Here is a 10,740-nt window from a genome sequence, read left to right on the forward strand (position 1 = left end):
GACACTTATTGTATGGTCTCTTAACGTGCTAGTGACACCCCTGCTTTTCATTGGGGGGATGGTGCATCGTCTGCCAAGTCTTTTGCATTCGTAGTGAGTGATTTTCGTGTGCAAGTTCGGTACTAGTCCCTCTAGGATTTTCCAGGTGTATATAATCATGTATCTCTCCCGCCTGCGTTCCAGGGAATACAGGTTTAGGTACCTCAAGCGCTCCCAGTAATTGAGGTGTTTTATCTCCGTTATGAGCGCCGTGAAGACGATGGTTATGGTTATCATTTCAGTTAATGTTTAATTTTTGCTTACTGTATAAGTGACTGTGTAGGATTGTGTTAGGATGAGAAAATTATTAGTAGGCAAATGTTAAGAAAATGCGATTGGAAAGGTGGAGAAAATGATCACAGCCTACTATCTGAGGGAAACTCAGGGCGCCTCCCAACCCTTTGAGAGTTAGGTTCAGTTTTTCTTGTATCGTGTACTTTGGGCACAGAAAGTGCATCATTAGGTCATTTGAGAGGCATTCGAGTTGTCTCAGTAGTTTGTAGTGCTTGATCATTCCCCAGGATGCAACCCACGACGATCGACTAACTCCCAGGTACCTTTTTACTGAAGGTTAACAGGGACAGTGGGTGTAAGGAGACTCGCCCATATGTCTCGCCCTGCCCAGGATTCGAACCTGGGACCATTCGGTTGTGAGCCGACTGCGCTGACCACTGCGCTACAGGTCACCCAGGTAAACTTGATGTTCTAAGATTATTAGTAATCAAATAAGTTTATTCAGACACATGTACACATAAATACACTTACATAAATTATACATAACAGTATATGTGTAGATTACTGAGGATAACCCAAAAAAGTAAGACAAAGTGAATGAAGTATTTGTCATGTTATGTTTTGAAGGTTATTAAGATATGATTATTATTATTTCAATAAAAATTAAGCATTAAGTGCAAAATGGTTATACAGTGCTGCAGGGTCAGATGAGCTAAAGATAAAACATGCGAAGATGAGAGACCAGGGAAGGTTAGGAGCATGCGAGATGCAGAGTCAGTAGGAGTAATGGGAAGTGTTAAAGAAAAAATATCACTTCGATTACATTTTCATTATAGCTCTTCCAACTACCCTCACCGATTCTGCCTTTTGTATACCCCTAACCCTTGTTGGTCTCTCATCTTCGCATATTTTACTCAAGTCCAGTGGCTAACGCTACGGTCTGGAGTTTTGAGACTTACAGCGGGTTCTACTCCCACCCGCGGAATGGTTTATTGAGATAAGTTGCTTGTGTAAGTACATGTCAATTTTCTTTTTTTTTGTTTTAATTTCTAGTTGTGGTAATTACTTCATGAACTCTGATTTGTGTTTTTAGAAATGGTGTCTCGGAGTGTATTTTCCTCCTCTCTACTATTCATTTTCAAGAAACTCTATGGAAATATATCAAACTGACTATGATGGGTTATGCTACAATTAATCCACATGAAAATCTCATGAACAGGTTGAGGCAAAACCATATAAAGCCGAAGGAAGAGATATGCTATAGCTCGAAGCCATGAGAGAACCGAGTAGCAACAAAGGAAAAGACTGAGCCAGGAATAGATAACACACCTGAATTAACATTAGAGAAACTTAAAATTACGTTACCTCAGGTACTGTAAATAAAATGTCGCATTTCCTATCTTATTTCACATTTCCTTTTAGACTTACTATCTCAACATTCTACATGTACCTAGAAATTAAAAGAAAGAAAAGTAAAGACTGGTCACTCTTCGGTAAACATAACCAGATTCATTACATTATATCAACCCTCTCTCTCAGATCTTAACCTAGTAAATTTATTTAGGTACAGGCACACATATACAGTTAAACAATTTATCATACATGGTAAAACATGTGTAAATTTTCTAGGACACCAAAAAATTTCATAGAGTTTTGTTTTTCACTGGTAGTTACTATAAACCCATGTACTGGATTGTATTGTCAGTTGAATTTACTACAGTTTTTTAACCTCGAATCCTTCGTATTAATGGCGTAATATGCCAGCTAAATGACAGAGACACTAACATGAAAAGTTTTATGGAAAATTTTCTAGGGTGCTTACCTGTATGTACCTCAACATTATATACATACTAGTAATCTCATTGGGAGACAACCATATTGTTTAACGTAGTCACCCCGTGTAGACATGTGAGAAAACTTAACCACCCCTGGTCGCGGCAAGTGGTTCCTTCGACCTCACAATCTTATCCATATCTATCCGAGACCAGTATGGATTGGATAGCACCCACAAGTACGGTGCTACTAATTAATTGTGGACTGTATAGATTATATTAGTTTAGCTGAATGAAGGGGGGGGGGGTAGGATACACCTGGATACATCCATCAAGGAAAAACATTTGTACATAATCCCACCACTTACCAGATGTTCTCTGGTGGTCACTTGATGTAGCTGGATCACTCATAACCTATCCAATTACAACATAACCTAACTGGCCAGCATCAGTCTGTTATAACTAGAAGGGTTACTTAACTGTGGGTGATTGATACTCCTTATTTCCTCCATTCACCATCTCATTTCGAAGTCCTGCTACACCGACACGGTTCTTATTCCGGCAGGACGAGGTACCCGTCGGTTCGTCCTGGTTTAGAAGTCGTGATTCCATAAATCTTCATTATCCCCGGTACGAGTCACACATTCACTCGGAGCAGGGCGATCTATTTCACATCCCGCATTCTCTTAACTCAACGTTATTATCATTAATTACATTACAATTCACAAGACGATTTAATGTCTCATAATTATTATACACATTAGAGATCACTCCATTAAGATCTGAGACCGATGAGTGATGATTAAACCAAGGGTAATTTTCCCCAGGACACAGTCCATAGTGACGCGCCAGTCACCCGGTCCTACCCTTATTCACTCATTTTACCACTTTATTACGGTGGTCCCGTAAATCACGTTCCCTCACTCTCCACCAGGAACAGTTACGACACTTCCTATTATGAAATGAGGCCTATATTAATCCTTAGGCCGCCGTGAATGCCAATTTCGTGGTTCCATGCTTTCCCAGCCTCCTCACCACATTCAAAACACTCCCGCCTCCCCCCAAGGCCCGAGTCGCCCCCAAACCCCCCACACATCCGCGCATGAGCAAAGGGAACTCTTGGTTCTACCCTATTGTCAAATACATTTTTGACTCATATCGATACATTAAACACCTATTAGGCGCTATAGCTTCGGAAAATCAAAAATTTTCCACAAGTTTATTGATACCATTTCGCCAAGAACGTGCTCTATGTACTCATTTTCGAAAAATAACAGTTTCTAAAAATTTTCAGAACCTTTTAGGTAACTTGGATTCTCCTTACCTCTTGTTTCTAACAGGTTTTAAGGGATCGTACTCATATGACTTCTCTAAATTAGCCTTACCAATTACAGAAGAACAATCACTGCAAAGATATTTGAAAAATGGCAATTCTGGTTTATGAACAGTATTGACACAACGAGCAATGACGTGTTCTTTTCATAAAAAAAAACAGCCCAGTGTACATATACAATGCACAATATGGAAAATAAGCTATTAAACCCAAAAATACTTGATAAGAACTGCTGTTGTTAATATGTACATTCCCCTCAAGGAAGCCACTTGGGGATTACAGCTCTTTTACACGAATAAACATATTTATATTAGGAACGAGACATAGATATTTATATTATAGACAATTTTTCTTGACATATCTGTAAGCGATAACTGAATGCTCAAAATAAACCATACCCCCGTGAAAGAAACAACAGTCCTCTTAGAGTGAGGAACACATACAGGTATTAACTTACAGAAAATGAACTGAAGTTATTATGTGGGTTAACTAAAGCAATATTAGTAACAATGGGAAAAGCGAGAGCTGTATTCGGGAAATTTGCAACTGATTTACCAGAGAGTATAATCCTTTTTAAATAGTTCCTTTGATTCATACGGCAATTCCTATAGGCATACTAAAGATATATATGGACCTTTCATATTTTACATTACTTTAATTAGGTTTTCGTAAATAGTTGTGCCACGATGATCAGCAACGCTTTACAGACATTAGAAGTTGGAGGAAAAACAAAGTCTAACATATCTACAGTGATCCATAGCCTGGTGGTTAAAGTTGTCGCTTCACAGGCGAGGGTTCGATTCCTCGCAAAGGTAGAAACATTGGGCGTGCTCTTTACACCGGTTGTTTACGTTCTCCATCAGTAAAATGGGTACCTGGGACATAGTCGACTGGTATGGGTCGCATCCTGGAACACAGTTGACCTAATTTGTCCAAAATGCTCTGCATAAGAAGTGGATTTCTACATAGAAGCATGTCATTGCTGTTATCTAGGCCTGTATACCTTGCACATATACTTGTAGCAAATAAAGTTATATTAAATAATTACTATTATCTACAATTTTGAAATATGTAATAGGCAATCTGGACACCCACGATGCCTTGTACCTTCTCACAAAGTGCTTGAGTCTGCCCAGGTTGACATATTTCCTAAGATGTGCACCTTCATATGATAACCCTATACTGCACGAATATGACAGTATTCTGAGGCAGATTTTTACCAAAGTACTTAACCTTACTCTAGAAGACGGGCAGTGGAACCAAGCTACACTTCCAGTCAGACTAGGAGGCATTGGTGTCCGCAAGTCATCACAGATTGTGTTACCTGCTTTTCTGTCCTCGTGTATTGCATCCAGAGAGCTTGTAGCAGCGATTCTCCCTGAACATCTTAGGGACAAGATTGGAGCCCAGGACCAAAAATTCATTGATGGAGCAATGATCTGGGATAATCTAACGGGCTCAGAAACCAGACCTGCTCCCCCCAACAACTACAAACAATCGCACTGGGATGGTCCAATAGTGGAAAATATAGCCTCAACGATGCTTCAGAGTGTGTCAGGGAAGGATAGAGCCCGCCTGCTGGCAGTGAGAGCCCCTCATGCTGGGGACTTTCTGTTGGCTGTTCCCAACTCCAGCCTTGGCACACGCCTCGACCCACAGACCATCCGCATCGGTGTTGCCCTTCGACTTGCCGCCCCTATTCTCGCCGAACACAGGTGTATTTGTGGCAGTGAAGCAGCAGACCGATTCGGGTACCATGGTCTTGTGTGCCGTAAATCCGAGGGAAAGATTGCAAGACATGAGGAGGTTAATAACATTATCAAGAGGAGCCTCACAACAGCTGGATGCCCAGCAGTAAGGGAGCCACCCCAACTATGCAGATCTGATGGCAGCCAGAAGTGTCCAGATGGTATCACCCTTCAAGCCTGGACAGATGGGAAGCAGGTGGTGTGGGACTATACATGTGCATCTACCTTGGCTGATACCTATCTCCAATACACCAGGGAGGAAGGAGGGGCTGCTGCCAGCTTTAGGGAGTCCCAAAAGTCTAGAAAATATGGAGAACTTGCCCATCATTATATGTTTGTTCCCATAGGCTCAGAGACCCTTGGCTCATCTGGAGTTTATCTGGAGAGAGTTCCGGGGGTCAACGCCCCCGCGGCCCGGTCTGTGACCAGGCCTCCTTAGGTCAGTGTCCCAGGATGCGACCCACACCAGTCGACTAACACCCAGGTACCCATTTTACTGATGGGGAACATAGACAACAGGTGGAAAGAAACACGTCCAATGTTTCTACTCTGGCTGGGAATCGAACCCAGGCCATCACCGTGTGAAGCGAGAGCGTTAACCACTCATCAGGGTAACTAGGGATCCCAGGGCAGCTAGTTTTCTGTTCCAGCGGCTCAGCGCGGCTGTTCAAAGGGGTAATGCATGCTGCATTTTGGGCACACGCCCCAGCTCTGAGGAGCTGTATGAGATTTTCGCCTTATAATTGGCGATACACACGTAACAACATGTACCGTATATGCCACCTTTATATCAACAATGTATCTCTTAAATCTTCTGTGCCATATTATGTAATAAAATATTCCTATTGGTAAAAAAAAAATAGTTTAAAAGATGGGGTGGTAGGGGAAGTGGAATATTCAAATGGCTTCAGGAAGAAATCCAAATATTCTTCCTTGAAGCCTTTTTATCCACTTCTCCGAGGCTATGGGTCCCACAATTTACACCAGAGGTGGACCCCATCTTACATATATATATATATATATATATATATATATATATATATATATATATATATATATATATATATATATATATATATATATATATATATATATATATATATATATATATATATATATATATATATATATATATATATATTTATGTCGTGTCGAATAGGGAGAACTTGCGATCTTGGCTTAAATAGCAACGCTCATCTTGCCATATAGGACAAGCGAAAATTTGTGTATGCAATAATTTCGCCAAAATCATTCTGAACCTAACGGAAAAAATATATTTCACTGTGTTTGTTTAGTATTAAATTATTGTCAACAAATCTAAAATATATTTAGTTGGGTTAGGCTAAAATAAATTGTTCTTATTATAATAAGGTTAGGTAAGTTTTCTAAGATTCTTTTGGAGCAAAATTATAAATTTTCACATTAACATTAATGAAAAAAATATATTTTTAAACTTATAAGAGAAAATTTTAGAAAAGACTTAATTTTAAATGAGTTCTTGCTAATTGACCAGTTTTACATATTCGGCACGACATATATATATATATATATATATATATATATAAATATATATATATATATATATATATATATATATATATATATATATATATATATATATATATATATATATATATATATATATATATATATATATATATATATATATATATATATATATATATATATATATATATATATATATATATATATATACATATATATTTATATCAACCTGTACTCCCGAGAACCCAAATGGGAGATATATGATTATATACACTTGGAAAATCCTTCTGGCATTAGTGCCAAGTTTGCACACTAAAATTACTCCCTATGAATCCAAAAGACTTGGCAGTCGTTGCAACATCCTCCAATGAAGAGCAAGAGTCCCACTAACACGGTAAGAGACAACACAATAAGTGTCAGGGGCCCATGACTGTTCTACTGCCTCCCAGCATACAGAAGGGAATTACCAATACACTCTGGCTGTCTTCAAGAAGGCGCTGGACAAGCACCTAAAGTCTGCACCTGACCAGGCAGTCTCTTTCGTAAGTCGGTTTGCATGCGCCCAACTTTAACAGCCTGGTTGATCAGGCCCTGATCCACCATGAGGCCTGGTCACAGACCGGGCCGCGGGTGCGTTGGCCCCCGAAACCCACTCCAGGTATACCCCAGGAGAAACATTGGTTCAGTAAAAAAAACAGGGACAGATGTACATGCGAGTCTACTACGATTAGAAGAACTTCAATCAACTTCATTAACTTGAGACTGAGAGTCAGTGTATCTACCAACATTCTATGATGCAGGACGAGCCACATGTATGGTGCATCGAACAACATAAGCAGACTCGTGAATGTAACTACCTCCCTGCTCAGGCTGGGTTAACAGCATATTTGGGATGTTAAATCACCACCACCAGATGTAGAACAAAAGAAATGTAATCTTTTTCAGTTTGACACTTGTCAAATCTTGCGTCACTATGTACTGGTCTGCGATAAAAATTAATGAATTAAAGGACAACTCACTCAAAACTGTTCAAGAAACGTCAAAGAATTTTATCCCCAGTGGTAGATTAACAAAGATTCTGAAAGTAGACCGCGACTTTTCGCACTGTAAATTACACATTACTACTTATTTTTATTTTTCTGAGTATGCATGACCTTATTTACATGTGCATAACAAGATATAAACATGTAAATAGTTCATTATTACTGTAATCTCTTCATTCCTCTAAACTTGCAATGCAGTCCCTGGATCAATTACGTACCTGTGTAATATTTTGATTACCGGCCACAGGTATTTGTATGGGGTGAATGGATAAAATATTGATCTGAAAGTGCTCTACCTGATTAGCTAGGAATAGATTTTTTATGAGCTTGCAGATAGTTGAGCTTAGCATGCTTAGAGAGTAAGGGAGATAAATAATACTAGAGATGCTTTTTAAATGCTGAGTTATTTACTGTTTATTTTTATTGTTGTTGATATTGTTGTTATTATTAAAATATTGAAAGTTATGTGCTAATTGTTTAGGCTGAATGAGAATTAATGAGGGCCGCTTATAAGCAGGAAGAGTTGCAAAAGGGATTGGAAGTAATTATTCATTTTATGGATGAGGAAAGTGTTACAAGTAATTGATGTAGCATACAGATGATTGATAATGTTAGTGTATTTATAGGCGACTGACATGTGCAAAAAATCTCTTTCAGTGAGGGGGAGGCGTTAATACTTTTTTTTAGTGTAGTTCGTGGTGGTAAAGAACGTACATAGTTGGTTAAATATTTAATGTATTGCAAGTGAAAGCAAATGATTTATTTGGAGATGATAGAATGCTTATACAGATATTACCTGGAGTTTACCTGGAGAGAGTTCCGGGGGTCAACGCCCCCGCGGTCCGGTCTGTGACCAGGCCTCCTGGTGGATCAGAGCCTAATCAACCAGGCTGTTGCTGCTGGCTGCACGCAAACCAACGTACGAGCCACAGCCCGGCTGATCCGGAACTGACTTTAGGTGCTTGTCCAGGTCCAGCTTGAAGACTGCCAGGGGTCTGTTGGTAATCCCCCTTATGTGTGCTGTGAGGCAGTTGAACAGTCTCGGGCCCCTGACACTTATTGTATGGTCTCTTAACGTGCTAGTGACACCCCTGCTTTTCATTGGGGGGATGGTGCATCGTCTGCCAAGTCTTTTGCATTCGTAGTGAGTGATTTTCGTGTGCAAGTTCGGTACTAGTCCCTCTAGGATTTTCCAGGTGTATATAATCATGTATCTCTCCCGCCTGCGTTCCAGGGAATACAGGTTTAGGTACCTCAAGCGCTCCCAGTAATTGAGGTGTTTTATCTCCGTTATGAGCGCCGTGAAGACGATGGTTATGGTTATCATTTCAGTTAATGTTTAATTTTTGCTTACTGTATAAGTGACTGTGTAGGATTGTGTTAGGATGAGAAAATTATTAGTAGGCAAATGTTAAGAAAATGCGATTGGAAAGGTGGAGAAAATGATCACAGCCTACTATCTGAGGGAAACTCAGGGCGCCTCCCAACCCTTTGAGAGTTAGGTTCAGTTTTTCTTGTATCGTGTACTTTGGGCACAGAAAGTGCATCATTAGGTCATTTGAGAGGCATTCGAGTTGTCTCAGTAGTTTGTAGTGCTTGATCATTCCCCAGGATGCAACCCACGACGATCGACTAACTCCCAGGTACCTTTTTACTGAAGGTTAACAGGGACAGTGGGTGTAAGGAGACTCGCCCATATGTCTCGCCCTGCCCAGGATTCGAACCTGGGACCATTCGGTTGTGAGCCGACTGCGCTGACCACTGCGCTACAGGTCACCCAGGTAAACTTGATGTTCTAAGATTATTAGTAATCAAATAAGTTTATTCAGACACATGTACACATAAATACAGTTACATAAATTATCATACATAGCAGTATATGTGTAGATTACTGAGGATAACCCAAAAAAGTAAGACAAAGTGAATGAAGTATTTGTCATGTTATGTTTTGAAGGTTATTAAGATATGATTATTATTATTTCAATAAAAATTAAGCATTAAGTGCAAAATGGTTATACAGTGCTGCAGGGTCAGATGAGCTAAAGATAAAACATGCGAAGATGAGAGACCAGGGAAGGTTAGGAGCATGCGAGATGCAGAGTCAGTAGGAGTAATGGGAAGTGTTAAAGAAAAAATATCACTTCGATTACATTTTCATTATAGCTCTTCCAACTACCCTCACCGATTCTGCCTTTTGTATACCCCTAACCCTTGTTGGTCTCTCATCTTCGCATATTTTACTCAAGTCCAGTGGCTAACGCTACGGTCTGGAGTTTTGAGACTTACAGCGGGTTCTACTCCCACCCGCGGAATGGTTTATTGAGATAAGTTGCTTGTGTAAGTACCTGTCAATCGAACCCGGGCCCTCCGTTTTTTAGCCACCAGGCCACCGGGCCACTTACGTTTTTTCTTTTTTTTCGTTTTAATTTCTAGTTGTGGTAATTACTTCATGAACTCTGATTTGTGTTTTTAGAAATGGTGTCTCGGAGTGTATTTTCCTCCTCTCTACTATTCATTTTCAAGAAACTCTATGGAAATATATCAAACTGACTATGATGGGTTATGCTACAATTAATCCACATGAAAATCTCATGAACAGGTTGAGGCAAAACCATATAAAGCCGAAGGAAGAGATATGCTATAGCTCGAAGCCATGAGAGAACCGAGTAGCAACAAAGGAAAAGACTGAGCCAGGAATAGATAACACACCTGAATTAACATTAGAGAAACTTAAAATTACGTTACCTCAGGTACTGTAAATAAAATGTCGCATTTCCTATCTTATTTCACATTTCCTTTTAGACTTACTATCTCAACATTCTACATGTACCTAGAAATTAAAAGAAAGAAAAGTAAAGACTGGTCACTCTTCGGTAAACATAACCAGATTCATTACATTATATCAACCCTCTCTCTCAGATCTTAACCTAGTAAATTTATTTAGGTACAGGCACACATATACAGTTAAACAATTTATCATACATGGTAAAACATGTGTAAATTTTCTAGGACACCAAAAAATTTCATAGAGTTTTGTTTTTCACTGGTAGTTACTATAAACCCAT

At 39.4% G+C, this 10,740-nt stretch overlaps 2 non-coding genes across 2 annotated transcripts; both read right to left on the bottom strand.

Annotated features, from left to right (window-relative positions):
* Window positions 1-651: 651 nt before the first annotated feature.
* On the bottom strand, window positions 652-725 carry TRNAV-CAC (transfer RNA valine (anticodon CAC)). The gene has a single exon. It is a non-coding gene; the product is annotated as a tRNA-Val (tRNA).
* An 8,652-nt stretch (window positions 726-9,377) lies between these two features.
* Window positions 9,378-9,451, bottom strand: TRNAV-CAC (transfer RNA valine (anticodon CAC)). Its single transcript has one exon. It is a non-coding gene; the product is annotated as a tRNA-Val (tRNA).
* Between the last annotated feature and the right edge of the window lie 1,289 nt (window positions 9,452-10,740).

Source organism: Cherax quadricarinatus, unplaced genomic scaffold, assembly GCF_038502225.1.
Source record: "Cherax quadricarinatus isolate ZL_2023a unplaced genomic scaffold, ASM3850222v1 Contig5703, whole genome shotgun sequence".
Classification (NCBI taxonomy): Eukaryota; Metazoa; Arthropoda; class Malacostraca; order Decapoda; family Parastacidae; genus Cherax; species Cherax quadricarinatus.